Raw genomic sequence first — 19723 nt, forward strand, 5'->3', positions numbered from 1 at the left:
AAACTGGACAATGGAAGAATTAAAAAACAAAACAAGAGCCAGAAAGAATGGGAAGGACATGAAGTAGTGGTGGATGTGGGTGTGTCTTTTATTTTTAAGGATGATATGTACCTGGCCTAAGGCCAGACCAATGTGGACATAGTCAACTTCCTTCCCGATGGGAAGAGCTCCTCAGGAAATCTATCCAGAAGGCTTTACAGGAAACATGGATTCAGACAGAGACTGTCCCTTAGCACACAGGCCTGATGAAGTTGCTGCCCTCTCCCCTCATGGGGTATGGCTATTTGGAGAACTGAGATCAGTGCACATCTCCCTGGACTAAAGACTTGTGAAGAGCACATTTGGTCTCCACTACTCTGTTCCCCCAGTCTTGGGGGAAGTCATGACACTTTCCGAGTGTCAAGTACCACTTCCTAATTCCCCCACTCCCTCCCAAGTGTCATAAGCTCTCTCTGCCAGGAGTTGCCTTGTCAGTGCATTTCCAAAGACTATCTAATACCCCCAGAATTTGAGCTCCAGCAGCCCTTTCTCAGCCACATCTCACTCAGATCTTGCCTTCTTCCTCTTCCAAGCTTTGAACTCTTATGGCAGCCTTCCAGCTAGCCCCCGGTGAGCAGAAAGTCCTACTCCCACCCTTTGTTTTAGAAGCTGCAAACGTAAATCTGAAGGAGTACAACAGAGACTCAACTCTTTTCAATAAGACATACCTATCCCTTCTTGTTGTGACCCCGCCAGATGCCTGCTTGGTCACCTCTCAACAGCCCTCATCTATAACTACCTCATATTTCTCACCAAATCCACAGGATAAGAAGTCACTTTATAGCCCTTCAGTACATCTGGAAAGACTAGAGCCTATTAAAAAAAGGGGGGGAAAAAAGCCTTGGGCACAAGCAATTTAAAGCTCAAAGCTCTAATCTGGAATTGGTATATTTATCCTGGTCTTTAATTATTAATGTTGCTTTATTGATCTGATACCTAAAACGCAAACAACAAAAACTGTTCAAACTAATTATTGTGGGCTTTCTACCTTTTGGGGCTTCTCTACTAGTCTTCGAATCTAAACCTTTTCTTCCACCAATCAATGGGGTTTAATTCATTAACAAGTTCTAGTGCTTTGTTTAGATGGCTTGGCAATCCCCCCTCCTCACCCCTGAGGAACAGGAAGTGCACTAAATCTCATCCCTAGAAGTACTTACATGCCTATATAAATGTATTTCCCTTGGAGTTTTAAAGCCAAATTTATCAAGCCCACTTTCTGGTATTCTGTGCCCAGCAGCCACCCTATACTTCATAAAAAGTCTGCACGTTTCTTGATCTTACCACAAAGACATTGCATTATTAATGAATTTTATATACTGGAGCAGGATAGGATTGTCATGGAGACATGAGGTTACTGCGACGCCGCTCATACCTTTTCACTGGGTCAGCCAACTGTCACTTTGGCCAAGATGTACTCTGGATAATACTGAAGGATGGGGAACCTGATGGGTTAAAGCAGGGTGCTACTTGTCAGGGTCATTTCCTGTTGGAGCACTGGCCTGACTTCTGCTTCATGAACATGGCTCTAGACCCTGTCCAAGGCAGCGAGCTCCTTGCCATATTGTGCTCTTGGTTAAAAAGGTACGAAGAGATGAAAGTATGCCAAGACCTTCACCACCACTAGAAAAACAACTCTAACTCCTTTGAATGGATTGTAGGAAATAGACAATTAGGTATTTATTTACTTAGATCAGTGTAAGACACAATGAGCACTTCATAAATGTGTAGAATGAATAAATGAATGTCAATTGTCAGATTCTTTGCCATCAAGGAACTTGCAACCCAATAGGGATGCAAACAAAGATACCAATGACCCATCCTCCCTGTCGCTTATGTGATCCCAAAGGATAATATATGATATTCTCTGGCTCCATACATTCCTCCAAACCCTTTTGAATATAATTGTATGTTCTGTTTGTATCATCTTTTGGGTAATAGGGACCATATGTTAAAATTCTCAGTGGAAAGGAAGAGGACTACATTTATTTTGTTGGTTAAATTATCTGCAGGCCCTGGGGAAATTATGTTTAACATACTCAAGGCGCTACAAGAAGGTCCACACTAACAGGGAAGAGACAGATCTTTCTTTGCCTTGAGGAACTTAAAATGAGCTCCGAAAAACAAGTCAAGCTGATATGAACCACATGTAAAATATGATATAGCTTTTAATTTTACATGACCCTACTCTTTGGACATAGTACACATGAAATCCATAATTCTTCAATGCCCACATTTCTAATGACACGATTCAGATTGTCTGAAATATCACTTGAGTGATTTTCAAAAAAAGTTCTAACTCTCTGATCAATTGTATCACCTTCCTTTCAACAATTCAATTTGGGTCTGAAGAGTGAAGGCTGTGGTTATAAAGTGCCAAAATGCTAAGAAAGGACTGAAAAATTCAGCTATTTTCCTAAATATATATACCAATGGAACATCCAGAAGACTGGCAGATTTTTCAGGGGTCGGCATAATGACGTAAAGGCAGAAGTTGACAATATTATAGGTATGTCTGATATTGTGCTTATACATAAATTTAGAAAGTCTTCCAAATATTAAAATCTTCTAAAATGACACAATGAAACATGACTGAAATTATGTGTCAGTTTTAATTATGAAAAAATACTTTAAAATTTACATATTTATTTGAAAGAGATAATATTCTATAAATATTGTTCTGTAATTATTTTGCTATTATAAATACATAGTAATGTTTCAGATGATATATTTCCATTGTGGTGCCTGGCAAACTAAACAGAATTTTACGTAGTTATGTCGAGAATGGCTAAGTCTTACCTTCAAGATATATGACAGCCATAAAAAATCCCAGGAGCCCAGATGATGTCATATATAAGACTAATTAACACACCTACAGGATAATGTATGTTATATGATCTTTAAATTTTTATTAAGGTCACTGTGAAGTATGGCTTAAAACTAATGATGGCAAAGACTTTGGGCTCAAACACCACCTGTGGGAGTGAGGAATAGCAGTGGAATGGCTTCATGAAAGTGATGGGATCTTCCTCAACTCTTTGTCACAAAAGTTCATCATCCCTGAAAAAGTGCCCTCCAAGGGAATGAGACTTCAGAGCCATAGGAGGTTGTCAGGTGGATGAGTAGAGAGATGGTACCCAGTTAGAAGGAAGATCATGGCAAAGGCATGGATGTGTGATAGTTCATGACACACCTACAGAATTACCAGTATTTCAAAACAGAAGGTGGCAAATGGTGGGAGATAAGGCAGCAGGGAGATAGCAAAATAAAAACCACGGTGTTTAGATTCTGGTAGTGAAGGAGGTTGTGGCGGAGAAAGTGGCGATCGCTTCTCGTTTTATCCACTCCCCCTCATTTCTTCATTCGTGCATTTAGGGGCAGCCCTGTTACCAGATCTGGCCAATAGGCTATGGGCAGATATGATGGCTGTCACTCCCAGGCTGAAATGAACAATAGGCAGACCTGAATCCCCTCTCTCCCCATTCTTGTCCACCTCTCTCTTCCCAATGAAGACCCACAGAGCCTCTAGTAGAGAAGGCAAAGCCTTGAACACCCAGTAACCACACGGAGGTAAATCATCCGGGAGAGTTGCCTGGACCCACAGCCAACTTAATAGGAGTAATAAATAAGCCTCTGTTAGGTCAACTCACCAGGATTTTGGTACACTCCAGCCTACTCCCTCCTGACTAACGCATGGAGACTCTTAAACATTATAAAATAGGATTGACAAGGTTAGATAGGCTTATTAGGAAGATGTTGTGGCTGACTCAAAACAATTGAATTATTCTGGGGAACTGTGAACCTAACATTTACTGGCATTTGAAGGGGGCCAGTCCTTTATAAGGATAGATTTTCTCATTTGATCCTCATAACTCTTTGAGGTTGGTGTTACTGTTCTTATTCCCATAATTTGCACAAGATCAAGAGATCATGGCGGTGCTGAGATTCAAACTCAGTCTGTATGACTTGAGAACCAAACTCTTAGCACTTCAGTATAACTGGAGTTGATTTCCTATCAGACTTGGCTGTCACTGATTTCCCAGAATGCCTTGGGGTCAAGCACATCAGAATGAAAACATAGGCTCCCCTTTAATTGGCACAGTCTTGAAAATGGATACAGCATCTCTCTCTCTCTCTCTCTCTCTCTCTCTCACAGACACACACACACACATTTCCAGGTGATCTTCTCCGGAGTGATGGTCTTGTCCAATACTCCCACATCCCCAAATGACTCATGCCAAAGCTGCTCCTCACGATGGATTTGGTGCAGCTGCCACACAGTAGGCACCTTCCTTCACAAGGACTGGTGCGAATCAGTCAGAGTCAGGCACAAAGGAGGAGACAGAGGAGGCTGAACCCTGAGGGGCTATTTTAGTGACCCCACTGAAGTCTCACTGTTACCAAAATTTGCTAGCCAGGCATAGGCTACCGATTTTTTCACTGGAGTATACTGACAGGCATCTATTAGGACAGTTGATTTGATTCAACCCTCAACAATTTCTAGGTTTTCCTGTGGCTCACTGTCACATTGAGTCTACATGGACAGACTCCTCTTTCTCTCTGGGTTCTGTGTCCCATCCAAGGACCCTTCCTCCTGCTCTGCCTGCCTGAATCTCTGCTGGGTCTTCGGATCATCCTAAAGTTGTAAAAAAACAAAAAACAAAAAACCAAGAGGGGAAAATTTCACCAGCTGTCTCCCCACCCTCCATGGTTGCATCACTATGATAAGTGGTTACTCTGATTAAGCATAAGACTTATTTAGGAACTTTATTAAAATGAAGGTTCCAGGCCTCTCCAATCCCCAGAGATTCTGATTCATAGGTCTAAGACTCACAAATCAGCAGGTTTTTTTAAAGATTTTATTTGTTTGCTTGTTTATTTAAAGAGAGCATGAGCAGGGGGAGGCACAGAGGGAGAGGGTGAGAGAGAATTTGAAGCAGACTCTGAGCTGAGCCTGAAGCCTGACTCGGGGTTCATCTCATGACCCTGAGATCATGACCTGAGCTGAAATCAAGAGTCAGACGCTTAACCAATTGAGCCACCCACATGCCCTCACAAATCAGTGTTTTTAAGATGAAACAGATAAACTCGATGCGGATAGATCATCTTTTGTGATATATATTACCATGTGCCAGACCCCTGTGCTGGTCACCAACAATAGCCTGCCTACTTGGCCTCAGGAAGTTTATCATCTCCTGGAAATACAGACATGAGATCCAATAAATTGCAACATAGCAATAGGTGATATTTAATAAAAGCCCCCTACCTGAGTCATTCTATTATCGGCCAGATTGAGAATCACTAACAGTGGAAGCTCATCTTTGCTCCTATTTAGCTAGCACTGTGGATAGAGAAGTGACCTCTGGCATCTGAAAAACTAGGTTCTATCCCAGATCCGCTGTCTCTAAGCTTTGACTCAAAACAGCCACTCATATCTAATGTCCCCAGGCAAAGGCTTTGTCCCTCTTCCTGGAACTTGTATATCATGAGGTCATGCTCTGGTGGCAGCCCTCAGAATCCCATGGCTCACCTTACTCTGCATAATGCAAATTCTTTGATCTCAAAATGCTTTTCAAAGTATCCTTTTTTGAGGAAGAAGCAAAGTACTGCTGGGTAAAAACAAAACTAATAATCAAATAATATAAAGGAACGAGGAAGGACTAGAAGTGAAGATTGTCAAGGGGTTGCCAACCCCAGTGGTTTATGGCCCCTGGATGGCAACGGGAAGAAAGATAATGCATTCGAATCCACATCTTTATCCTTATACTTTCATTTTCTTTGGCCAACCACTAATCTCTACACAGCTCAGGGGACACCTACTCTGGGGAGCATTCTTGTATCCCACCCACTTCCCAGACTAGGTTCCAGAACTTCCTTGGGCCATTGTTGTATCTCCACTCACACTGTCCTCTAGCTCCCTATCCTTTTGATGCCATGTTTGCTTATCTGTCTCTTCCCTAATTGTCTCTGAGTCACTGGAGGGCAGGGGTCCACCTATGTCATTGCAAGTTCTCAATTCGGCTCTGTTGTTTGAATCAATGGATTTCTGCAGACAATGAGGTTAAAATGGAACTTTTACATTGAGTTTTATTTTTTTAAAAAATATAGTCAGAGTGGTGGGGTAGACATTTTGCCCACTTGACTTACTTGAATACTAAAGCTCAGAAGTTTGAAGGGGCTTTCATGAAGTCACCCCACTAATTAAAGACAGGTTTGAAATCAGGTTGGTCTTACTGCGAAGTCCATGATCATCCTGCCCTGCTCCTGTCTCAAGGGGCCTGGGGGATCCAAGATGGCTCACTTCTGAACAAGCTTGATTAAGTAAGTGAGGCAAAAGACATCCCTCGGTGTGAAGAAGGGAAATCAAGTACTGTGGCAATAACCCAGATCAAGGCAAAAAAAAAAAAAAAAAATAGATGTCACCAGTAGGAGCTCATTGGTCTTTGAATTTATTTTATCCACATTCTTAGATTATTAGATTTGCCTCTGAAAGTTCCCATTCATACTATGGTAGTGTCCTAAATAAGGTATTTTCCTTTCCTACTTCCTTGAGTATGTTCTAGAAGAATGGCTTCTCTGAAGATGCCAATGACCACTAGGAATTTGGACATTTTTATTTAACTCAGTAGGTTCCTCAGCCATCTGTCCAGTGCATAGAGTCTTCTTTCAATTCCTATTTTAACATTTGTTCTTGGTTCTCTTATAACTTTTGAACTTTTTGTTTGAGAAGTGCTTAGCAATCTATAGGCTTTCTATTTTCCCCGAGCTTCATTACTAGCATTGTCCTTTAGGGACATCCCCCTGTGAAACACCATCATGTTGGCCTAGCATTCCCACCTGCCCAAGTGGCAGGTTTGGTCAGTCCTTTGCACCTCCAAGTTAAGGCCATCACATGTCAATAGGTCAGGAGCTATAGGAAGAATCCATAGGCTTAAGAATGCTGTGTGATGGTGAAGGAGAACGAGCAGACTCTAAGAAGCTTAGAAAAGACTCATATTCCATACAAGTGAGTACAGAGAACACTGTGGGTAAGATGAGGTTGGCAAGAGCACTAGGTAGGGAATTGGTGCCAAGAAGATACTTAGGAGTTCATATTAGGCCTCCTGCCCAAATGGCCAATGGATCTGAAATTGCGCACATAAAGCAAGAACTTGGCATAGGATTCGAGGTGATGAGTGTGCATGATGCCTCAGTTTGTACAAGGGAGGGAAGCTGATGGGAAAACTTTCAAGTCATAGATCTAGACGATGTCTGGGTAAGTCTCATGGAGCCAGAGAATGTCCCAACCTAGGACTGCAGTGGTTTTCTTGCAGAGAGTAAATAAATATGCTGCCAATATTGTATTGAGAGAGAGGGAAAGAGATCCATATGAAAGAAAAGCACTTAGAAGCATCTCACAGTTGGCTAGACCAATGTTCTAGGGCTTAGGAGGGTTGATGAGTTGTACACAACACTGATAAGTACTTGATGAGTGGAAGGTTCATTTTGGTCTATCCCTCATCTTGCCTCATCTTGGGGAAGCAGATTAAGATGTCAAAGATGGGAAGTTAGGGGAGAGAAATATCTTAAGTGGGTACAAGTCACTAAGTAAGATTCTTTACTTCAATTATCAAAATGTATTTTCATAACAGACTTATCATGTAATGCAATTAGGCCAATTAGGGCCAGGGCTAGGGGGAGTGAGGGAGGCACTAGCTTCAGGTACAAAATTTAAGGGGGCACCCCACATTTGTACAACTCAGTCTCTTTCTCCTTGTCCTAATGCTGATCCTGTCAGATCCTGTCTTTATGTAAAATTCTGGGGTTTTTTTTCATCATGGATTTTTTGCATTAATTTTGAGTCTTATAAACGATTGCCTTAAGGTGTTTTTTCATCTTGATTACAGAGTTTTTTGATGCCCCCTTAAATTTTGCACTTGAAGGTAATGCCTCACTTACCTCACTATAATCCTGGCCCTGAGGTCTATTCTGCAAATCAGGAAAGTAAGGCTCGTGTAGTATTTGGCCTTTGCCCAAGACCATGTGCCTATTCTACACAAGAGACTTCAAACTCAGAAAGCCCTGACTCTGAAGCCCCACTCTTTCTCCCCTCTGTTGTCTCTGCCAAATAAGCTTATCTACTACCACTTGGGCAGGTGGGAGCACCAGGCAACATGATCATATTGCCAGCAGGGATGTCCCTAAAGGACAATGCTAGTAATGGAATTGGGGAGAAATAGGAGACAGATGGATTGCTAAACCCTTTTCAATGGTTATAATATAACAAAGATCTAATGTTAAAATAGGAATTGAAATAAGACCCTGTGCATTGGACAGATGGCTGAGGAACCTACTAAGTTAAACAAGAATTTCAGAATACCAAGTGATCACTGACATTGTCAGAGAAGCCATTTTTATTGAACTTAAGGAAGTAGGGAAGGAAAACATTGTGTTTAGGACTGTAGCATGGTATGAATGGGAACTTCCAGAGACAACATCTAACAAATGATGTGTAACAGTGTTTAATGAGAATTAGGCATGTAGTTAAAATAAATTCCAAGGCCAATGAGCTCCTGCAGACGACATTATTAATTTTTATGGAGTATGACCATTCACTGCCTTAGTGGGAAAGAGTTATGTTAAGAGGTTGGACTTTACCACCTGCAAATGTAATACTCAAACAGCAATAGGCTGCCAAATATCCATTGTGCTAGTTAAATGATTAAACTTTTAAAAAGAGTTTCTGTGTCCTCCATTGGCCATAAACTCAATGAGGGCAGATGTTATGTTGACTTTGCTTACTTTTATCTTTAACACATAGTAAAATGCTTAATAAGTATTTTTGAATGAATAATGAATTTCAAAATGTATTTCTCAGAGATAGGAAATCCCATGAGATGTTTCTATTAGAGGTTAGGCTGTATTTTAGACCCAGCCTCCTTAATTCACATTCACATTTACACTCTCTGAGCTCAAGCATGCTGGCTTTTATTTGGTCTTGGAAGAAGCCACAGTTACTCCTGTCTCATATCACAGGCATATCCTATACTTGCTGCTTGGAGTGCCCACTACCATGGTTTTCCTGTGTCTAGCTTGTTTCAGCTCCCTGGACTCAACTGTAGTGTCGCGTCCTAAAAGACCTTCTCTGACCAGCCAGTTTGGGGAAGGGTTTTTCAGTCTCTTCTCCTCACTACCCATCATCCTATTCCATTTCTTCCTTTCTGAAAAGATCCCATTCTTCTATTTGCATTCTTGTTTATTTTCTGATTTGCCCACTAGAGAATCTTATCTCCTTGAAGCTATGGTCTTGCTCAGAGCTGACAAGGTGTGATGGCTTTGGAAGCACTGGAAAATATTTGTTGAATGATTAAATGAGTCGGTGGCTGAATGAAAATTATGCAGCCTTACTATTGTGTCTTACTAAAGAATGAGGGAGATATGCTTGAATGAACATGGACAAATCTCTAAGACACATTAGGCAAACAAAGAGGAGAAAAAGATACATAGAATAACCCAATTTATTTTCAAGTTTGATGATATATATATTTATCTACACAGAATCACACTCTTGAGCTGACCAGAAGAAGTTCACACAGAAAGGAGTATGGACTAGATAATTATGCTTAATGGAAATGTACATTTTTAACTTCGATCAGGCCAACAAATGGCTCTTCCCAACCTAGGGAAGGGAATGAAATGCAGATCATGGTGGAGAACCTAGAGACAGATCTATCTTCTCATTTAGCAAGTCTAGCACAGTGCTGTACACATAGGAGACACTCAGTATTTGTTCACTGGATAAACAAAATAAGCTAATCATAAACAAGTGGTGAAAAATTATATGCACCACATTGGAAAGAATCACTGTCTCTGAGAAATCATATGATGGAGCCTATATGGAATATGAAGTTTGAGCATTTGTACCTCCAAATAAAAGAAATTTCCACTAATAGTAATAAAAGGTCACTACTGGTGGTCAGTGGGAAGCAGATTCTGAAATGGAAATTTATATGCAGAAACCTTATTAGGGAAAGCCCTCAGGATCAACACATACATTGGGAATGAAGGAAGCAGGACCAGGCAAAGGGAGAGGTGGAGCTGAATGCAGTAGTAATGGATGCTTCAACCAACCTGTCAGAATCTGGGATTACACTTTAGAGTTGTCTTGAATTGGGACAAGTGGGCCAGCCCTTTATACTAATGCATCTACAAGTTACTGGATGTGAGCTGCCTTTATGCAGGAGTTGTGGCCTTGGACAAGGCAACTCTTATCAGGCAAGGGCAATTCCCAAAGAGGCAATGCCCCTGGCAAGTAGACAAATGAGAACCTGCATGCTTCAGTACTGAAGGTGGGTCTAATGGTACACCACTGTGTTAACTACCCCACTAATCTCAATGCATAAAACATATATAATAATTATTCTAAGAATATCGATGTTAATAGATGGAAGTTATTACAGCTAGCTCTCAGGTTAATGCCTGGAGTTAAATAACTCTGAACTAAGTATTATATTGTTACCATAAAGCTCCAATTAAAAGAATAACAACAGGGCGCCTGGGTGGCTCAGTTGGTTAAGCAACTGCCTTCGGCTCAGGTCATGATCCTGGAGTCCCAGAATCGAGTCCCACATCAGGCTCCCTGCCCAGCAGGGAGTCTGCTTCTCCCTCTGACCCTCCACCCTCTCATGCTCTCTCTCTATCATTCTCTCTCTCTCAATAAATAAATAAAAATCTGTAAAAAAAAAAAAAAGAATAACAACAATAATAATATTCATTAACCCATTCAATATTTATTGAGTCTCTACTAAGTGCTCGGCATTTTTCTAGGTGCTGCGGATAGAGCGGTGCAAAACAAACAAAAACAAAACAACAGATGAACATGTCTGCCCTATTTAAACTTATATCCTAGAGGGAAGATACAAGATGAATATAGCTAGCTAGCTAGATGGATGGATGGATGAATACCTAGATAATATGAGGGAGGGAGGGAGGGATAAAGGATGGATGGATGGATAGATGGATGGAAGGATGGATGGATAGATAGATAGAATTCGTCGGAGATTACAAAAAGCACCATAGAGAAACATAAAGCAGAGGAAAGAGTTAAGAAACACTGGGACAAGGGTGAAATTTTTAGTGTTTTATGAGTGAGCATGGAAGACCTCCCTCAAAAAAGTAGCTTTTGAGCAAAGCCCTGAAGGAAGTGATCTAGCCATGTGTATACCTGGGGGAAGATGTTCCCAGCTAAGAGAACAATAATAGCTAGCATTTACTGAAAGCTCACCATGTGATAGAAACCCTGTGAGGTATTTTACAAATTATATCTTGTTTAATCCTCCAACAGGTAATATTAGTTCTCTTTGAGAAAACTGAGACCTACAGAGATTAAGGGATTTTTTTCTTTCCCAAGGCCACTCAGCAAATAAGTGTAGGAGCCAGGATTCAAATCCAGTGTGAAACTTTAAAGCTTTGAAAGCCTCCTTCAGAGGAAGGAGAGAGAAGGGGAAACCAGTATACTTGATCATAGAAACGCATCCCATCACTGGTTCCAAGAAGCTGGTTGTGAATGGCCACACCCAGACAATCCACCCAGTCGTGAAGGAGCAGAAATGTTGGCCAGGTCAGCCTGATTGCAAAGCCTGAGTGGTTAACCACTCTGCTACACGGCCTCCCAAAGAGTCCAGACAGGATTTTAATGCCCAGACAGGCAGGCTGGGTCACAGCAAGCCCTTCATGCAGGGCTGTCTTAACCAGGTTTCCTGTGTCCAATTTCACAAAACAACTGATTGACTAGCCAACCAACAAACAAAAACAAAAAAGGGAAGATTCCAGGGCCTGGTGAGGAAAAGCAGCAGAACAAGCAGGGCAGGTGATCGTGTGGCCACTCTTGTTCTGAGGGACGACTGGTGTTGGCTCTGTGCCCTCGGGCCCCATTGTATCTCCTCCAACCCCTGACAGAATTATTGGCCTCTTTGACACCTGTCCCCCCAAGCATCCTCCCCAGCCCCCAGGCCACCATACCCACAGGATACAGCCTCGGTGAAGAGGGACAGATGGATTTGACTGTGGACCATTTGGCCCTCACCCAATGCCTCACGTTTGCCTTTTCCCACACAAATCAAGCTGATTCTGCATCGGAAAACCCTTCAGCTTTTCTAGCAGATCCTGAACTGAGGGAGATTGAAAAAGAGGCTAAGAATTATTGCTGCCTAACCCAAGTTAGGTCTCACCATGGCCTTATTTCTCCCAAGAGGCTTACCAGGTAGGTCTGATATTTTCATTTTATGGAAGAGGAATCTAAGGCTAAGAGAAGGTAACAATAGGTTGAAGCTATTCCTTTTGGTGCTCATTCCATAGACATCCAGATCCAAGTATTTATGGAACTATGAGCAAGGCTCTAAGATGGATCCTCAGTCGAACACATATTTATGATCACTTTGTCTTTCAGGCAGTGAGTTAAGTCCTGGAGTTATGGGGATTTAGATTAGGAACAGAGAAACCCCATCCTCAAGGAGTTCAGGATTTAAAACGGTGCTCTCAAGTCCTGTTACTTCACCTATGACACCCTCCATCACCTCCTAGAAAAACCAGGTCAAACTCTCAGAGATGCTGATGGAGAGACAAGCTAGTTGCTAAGAATGTCCTGAATACTGCCCTCACCTGATCCCTTCTTAGAGTTCAGAGTTGAAAATGCCCCTGTCTCAACTCTCCTTTTCCATTCTGACTGTGAAGTCTCATTTGGGTCAATTTCATGTGCATTTCCCTACCATTGCTCAACTGGTGGTTGGTTTGTTTTTACCTAATGGTTGACATTTTGAGCTTTCTGGACCTTGGGGAAAATTCACAATTGAAACTTTCAAAAGGTAAAAACTACAAGATATTCCTATTTTTGAACTTTTAAAGCCTTCTCTTTATTGTCTTCTTGGATTCCTTCTTCATTTTATTTCTTCCCTACCCCACCCCTTAGCCACTCCTAAATGAATGCATGAGGCCCAATACAGTTTGAGAGGGCAGGGGGGTTGGGAGAGCAGGGAGAAGTACAGTTAGGGATGAATCAAATTAGTAGGAGATACAAACCTCCCCAGATGGGGGCTTCTGGCTCCTGACTTATTAAATTGCCTTTGATGCCTCCCTGATATCTCCCTGCTTCCCATGTACTTGAAAGCATACAAATCACCTCATCGCTAATCTCCATTTTGCTTCTCTGACTTTGAATTGTTTAATCCTTTTTTAAAGTCTCTTATCTGACTCAGCAATCTTTAAAATATTTTGAGGAAGATGTTTTCCTTCCTACTGGAAAGTAGCCATCAAGTATAACCACAGGCCATATGTTAATTAGACATCTAATCTGCCACTTCCCAGGGGGGACCTGATAATAGTTTTGCAGAAACTAAGTTTGAGATATCTCTTCCAGAAGACTTTGGTTGTCTTCTTTCTCTGGCCTTTCCCCGGAAGTGTGTTCTCCTGAGTCTTCTATCTCAGCATTCATAATATACCTGATGCAAAACTTTTCCAAGTAAAATTTTAAAAATAAGGCTGTTTGCTACAAATTAGGAGGAAAAAAAAAAGAACACAGGTAATTTACATACTTTTCTTTTCTTATTTTTTTCAATTATGTCTCCTCTCCCAAAAGTTAAAATTTCTTCATATTTTTGGATCCCATCCTACCATCACCACAGATGTGCCTATGTTCAAATTCCATCCGTTTCCTGCCTAAGCCAGATGTTTCCTGGCCATCACTATGACACTCACCCAATGTCTTCTGGTGCGTCCTCTGGCCAGGACGAAAGCTATTTCCAGTCACCATTTTCTCACACAGAATGAGTACCTTCAATGTGGCCTTCCTCAACCTTCCTTTCCTTTCTCACCATGGCTGCCAAGAGGGGCTCTGGGCAGCCTCCACCCATTCCAAAGCAAGGACTTGTTCCACAGTGAGCTCTCCAGAGCCCAGCCAGGTCAGTAGCATCCATGAAACAGCCTCACTTACTGTCCCCACTCTTCCATTTCTCTCCCTCCCCGCGTGGATTATCCTTTGGGTGCTATGCTGTGAATCCTTCTTGATGTGAAGCATCAGTAAAACATCCTGTAAGCTATTTCTCACCCACCTTGAAATACCTCACTCATGGGACTCTATGATGTCACAAACTACATTTCCTTTCCACAGAGCATTTATGTGTCCTACTCAGCACTCCATTTAAAATACGTGATCAAACCATTAATGATGGTGTTACTTATTCTAGACAGTGGAAAGAAAAGAAAGCAGCAAAATAAGTGTAACTGATTCTTTGGTCATGAACGTCCCATATTCCAGCACAAAGAGTTAAGCCCCAGAAGGGTCAGTAATTGCATTTATATACTTTATTTGAATCAAGTTGCTGGTGTTGAATAGAGACTACTATCCCTAATAGTTTTATCAGTAAAAAAGTCTCTTTTCCTACCATTTATATGTGTATGCATTCACATCGCTCATATGCACACACCCCTGGTCCATAGTATGAAGGGTAACACACTTGAGACTACAACAATAAACAATAAAAATGCTCAAAAGTTCAACAGTGCAAGCATTTCCTAATAAGAGATTTTAAATAAAGAATAACAAATCTAGCCAACCAGAAGAACTATAAATGTTATCAAGCAAAGTAAACATTCCATTTGTAATTGTTATTAAAGATGGATTAATATGAAACCCTCAAAATGGCAGACTCCTAGAATGAGATTCAGTGGGCTGGAGAAAGAATGCAGAACTATGTATGATTATAACTCTAATATGGTGTTGGCAATTTTGCAAAGAAAAGGAAATACCAATTCAAGAATTCTTTTTTTTTTTTTTTAAAGATTTTATTTATTTGACAGAGAAAGACACAGCGAGAGAGGGAACACAAACGGGGAGTGGGAGAGGGAGAAGCAGACTCCCCGCCGAGCAGGGAGCCCAATGCGGGACTCGATCCCGGGACTCCAGGATCATGACCTGAGCCGAAGGCAGTCGCCTAACCAACTGAGCCACCCAGGCGCCCCCAATTCAAGAATTCTTATAAAGAGTTATTGCCTACTTACTATGTTTTTTTAGACCACTTCCTAAATTAGAATGTGGTAAGAAAAAAAGAAACCACTTGATTTTTCTTGGGTACCCACATTCCAGCCATCTTTTAAGCCCCCTCTCAATTCCACCATCTTCCATGAAGATTTCCTTACTGCCCAGAGTTCATTTCTCCATTATTTCCATTGATCCCAGTTGGACTTCTTGCCAGGATATATGGCTTGGGACAGTCTTATCCAAGTCACCATTATTGTTGAACTTGACTACAGAGGAGTCTCCACTGGTCATCCTGTGTCCTTTCCTGCCCCTCCCCGTTCTCCCTGCTGCATGCAGCTGGTGTGATCCTTTGAAAACATGAATGTATTCATATCGCTTCCCTTACTTTAAACCTTCCATTTGTTTTAATAAGTGGAATGCCATCCAGACATCTTCCACAGCTCATCAGATCCTGTGTGACATGTAGTGGGCACCTCCCTGACCTCCCTTTGTCCTCTTTGCTCCAGCACCACTGAACACCTCTTCAACCCATGACTAAGCCAAGTTCTTTCCTGCCTTAGAATCTCTTATGTGCTATTCCAAATGCACAAAGAGCTCTTCCCTCAGCACTGTGACATTTTAACAATTTCTCCAGGTGATTTTTTCCTGAGCACTAAAATGTTTCAGAACAGAAAGCAACAAGCTTGTTCTGCAAAGAGTCAAATTTTCGGTTTTGTGGGCCAGACGGTGTCTGTTAGGACTGCTCATCTCTGCCCATTGTAGCTTAAAAGCAGCCAAAGATAATACCTAAATAAGTAGGCATGGCTATGGGCCAATAAAACTTTATTTACAAAAACAGAGTTGAGAAAAAAAGAGAGAAAAGAAAAAAAGAAGAAACCAGATTTGACCTACTGGCCATCATTTGCCAATGTACTGGTATAAAAAAGTTCTTAAGTAAGACTATTTTTCACAGAACAGATATCTAGACTTCTAAAGGTATGCATATTTGCATTTTTTGAAAAGCTCCATAGATATTTCTGATGGGCATTGCAGGATGGAAAGAAGTTAGAAAAATACACACACACACACACACACACATTTACTTATATACTGTATATAAATTTATGGATTAAAATGAGAAAGAATTTTTAAAGTTCCTTCCATCCTCCAGTAAATTAAATTGGGCTACCTTGAGGAGTAGTGAGCTTCCTGTTCCTAGAATATTCAAACAGAAAATCATTAAGTCTCTGACAGAAACAATGTTTAGGAATTCCTTTCAAAGCTCAATGAATGAAATAATGCCATTGTTTCCAGAACATTCTGTGGTTTGATGGTGTAATAGAGCTTGAACTTTGGCATCAAATATAACTGAGTTCAATCCTAGCTTTACCGCTTCTTAGGTATTTAATTCTGAGAAAACTTCTTAACTTCTCTGACACTTGGTTTGCTTATCTTTAAAATGGAAAGACTAATTAATACTTGATTGGCATGGTGCCAGTTGGGATACGTGATACATACTTCAAGTAGCTGGCACAAGCCCTGACCCTATAAGAGGTTCTTAATAAACTGTATGCATTTTTAGTGTTAATATTGGTATTTACTTAGTCCCACATCTCACCACTTTGCTCCTATATGAGAAATTCCAAGTTGTAGCCTAGAATGTCTAAACACATGTCCCATCAACTCTGGGCTCACACTTCCCCATCTAGTCCTTTCATAGTCCTTTGACAAGCTAAGAACTTTGTCGAATATCATAATCACTGGTGAATCTCCATTCTCTTCAACTGCATCTTTGTGGCACCCCACATGTAATTCAAAGGGCCCTTGTCTATTCAGTTCATGGAATGTTTGTATGGAGCACTGAAGCTGTCTTTGCAGAAGGTTCTAGATAAAGCCTCCCTGTCTAGATGACTGCCCCCAGAAACTCGCAGGCCATAAACAGAACTCTGGCCAGATGCCTATGGCTAAATGTTTACATTTTTGCTCTTTTTATGCTAGACCTGTGAGCTCCACCTTCCCTGAATTTCCCCTAACTATAGGGACCATGTGACTCTCTGAGCAAAGAAATCACCTTTTCTGACTCTAGGACATGCTGTCCCTGCACATTCTCAGTCTGAGCAGCAGTCCAGAAACTACCCTACAAAACATTTTGCAATACTGGCCTGGGTGCAAGAAGTTATCAGTGTGAGCTTCCTACATATCCAAATGGTACTTCTCAGTATTTCACCTTTGGAGGAAACACCAGCCCAAATCATTAGTTTCCAGAGCACAGATGGTACAGATAAATCTCCAATCAATATGTGCACTGATAAGTTCTTATCAATGGGAATGGATCCTAGGAAGTATTCTCCAGTTGATGTTATCACACTAAGTAAGCCACTAATAACCCTGCCGTCTGTGTAATTCTGCATCATTGAGACTCAATCCCATACCTTAAAACCCACATTGGGCCTGAGTACTGCAAATTTCACACATGTCAGTGTTAAAAGTATAGTGGGAGATAAATATGTCTGGTGTTTGGACTCTTCTTTTCTGGCCCTATTATACATTATGAGACTCTGTCATGGAGAAAGCTTTGGAAGAGTAGCAATTGAGATGAGGGTTTTAGTTGGAGAGTAATCTCCTTGCCCATCATGAGGGACGTGCTGAATCACCCAGCAGTTTGCTGATTCATCAGGACAGTTCAGGAGCTACCATGGCAATGAGCCAGCTCTCATCAAATTACATCCCCCAAGTTAATTACAGCTGATTTTCATGCTCCTCCCTTAGAAAATAAAATTTAAGTCTATTTACTATGAGGAGAATCTACTCTCAAACCTTAGGTTTTCAAAGAAGTAATGATATAGGCTATTGTCCCATATATGGGTGGAATACCTATCTTTCACACGTGTGCCACCATTCCCATGGGCTGATCAATGATTTCCTATGGCTAGGTTTATTCACCTCATTTCGTGGAGAATTTTAAAAGACTCTATACCTAAATATATGGCTAAAATATAAAGCATGACTTCTGGCAGAATTAACTGGTACCAAATGAGTACCACTTAGTAGGATTTTAAATGTTTAGTGAATATTGTACATTATACCCATGTGTACATGTGAATTCTAGATGTCCATTGAGTATATTTTTAGTGTCAAATCCACTACTAGCTGGAAGGAATACAGCAGTGAAAAAGACAGACATGGTGCTAGGCCCACAGAAAATAGAAGCTTATGGGAGGGAAATGTCATATAAATAACTGATTCAATAAAAATAGGATCTGGTATTAGTCATAGTTCTCTAGAGAAACAGAATCAATAGTGTGTGTGTGTGTGTGTGTGTGTGTGTGTAGAGAGAGAGAGAGAGATTTACTTTAAGGAATTGGCTCTCAAGATTGTGGGGCTGGCAAATCCGACATCAGTGGGGCAGGCTGGCAGGCTGGCGAGACTCACGAAAGAGCTATTGTTGCAGCTGGAGTGCAAAGGCCCTCTGGAAGTCAAATTCCCTCTTCCTTGGGGGACTTCAGTCTTTTTTCTCTAAGATCTTCCGATGATTGCAAAAGGCTCACCTACATTATGGAAGGTTATATGCTTTATTCAAAGTCTCCTGATTTAAATAATAATCTCATCTAAACAAACTTTCACAGTGACATTTAGACTGGTGTTTGCCCAAATATCTAAGTACTGTGGCCTGGTCAAGTTGATGCATAAAATTAATCATCACAGGGCTTACCGCCATTAAGTATGGGGTATTATAAGAACCTATAGGCAAGGGGACTAACCTACTCCTGATATTCACACTTTTATCCTCTTGCATGTGGACTGAACCAACAAAATATGGCAGGTAATGAGATATCACTCCTGTGATTCCATTACAAAAGACTATGACTTCCATCTTGCTGGCAGACTCTCTATCATCTTCTTGATGAAGCAAGCTGCCATGTGGGAGAGGCCCAAAGGACAAGAAACAGAGTATGATATATACTCAACAGTGAGAGGAAAACCGAGGTCTTTAGCCCAACAGCCCATGAGGAACTGAATTCCGCCAACAACCAGCAAAGAAGCTTTCATACTTGCCTGAGTCTTCAGATGAGCCTGCAAACCCTTGACTGACACCTTGATTGTAGCCAGGTGAGACACTAATTAAAGGGCCCCACTAAGCTATACTCAGATTCCTATTCTGAAGGAACTCCAAAATAATAGGTGCTATTTTAAGATGAGAAGTTTTGGGGCAATTTGTTAAGCAGTAATAATTACTAATACAATGAGCTGATGGGAGCTTCACCAAAGTAGTGATGATTAATATGTGACATGAAAGATGTGTGCGTGTGAGAGTGTGTGTATGTCTGTATCTTAAGAACACAGCAGTAGGTAGAAACTTCAGGCATTGGTCAGATTGTGTATGCAGAGTCCCAAGAGCAGAGGAGAAAATGCTTTGCTTCCTATACAGGAGAGAATACCAGAAACAGGGCAGCTGAGTTTCTGGTCACGTTTCAGACATCAGGAACTTCCCTAGACTCTAAACCTCATGGAATTTGGAGCAGATTCTGAATGTCTTCATCACTGTGTTTTAGGTGCCAGCCCATAGCAGGCACAATAAATACTTATTGTGAATTAATGAATTCATATGAATTAATTAATGTTTGAATAAAGAGAATCCAGAATTGATCCAAGTTGAGTATATATAAGTATATTTAGACAAGGTGAAGATTTTCA

Source organism: Neomonachus schauinslandi, chromosome 16 (genome assembly GCF_002201575.2).
Source record: "Neomonachus schauinslandi chromosome 16, ASM220157v2, whole genome shotgun sequence".
NCBI classification, from domain to species: domain Eukaryota; kingdom Metazoa; phylum Chordata; class Mammalia; order Carnivora; family Phocidae; genus Neomonachus; species Neomonachus schauinslandi.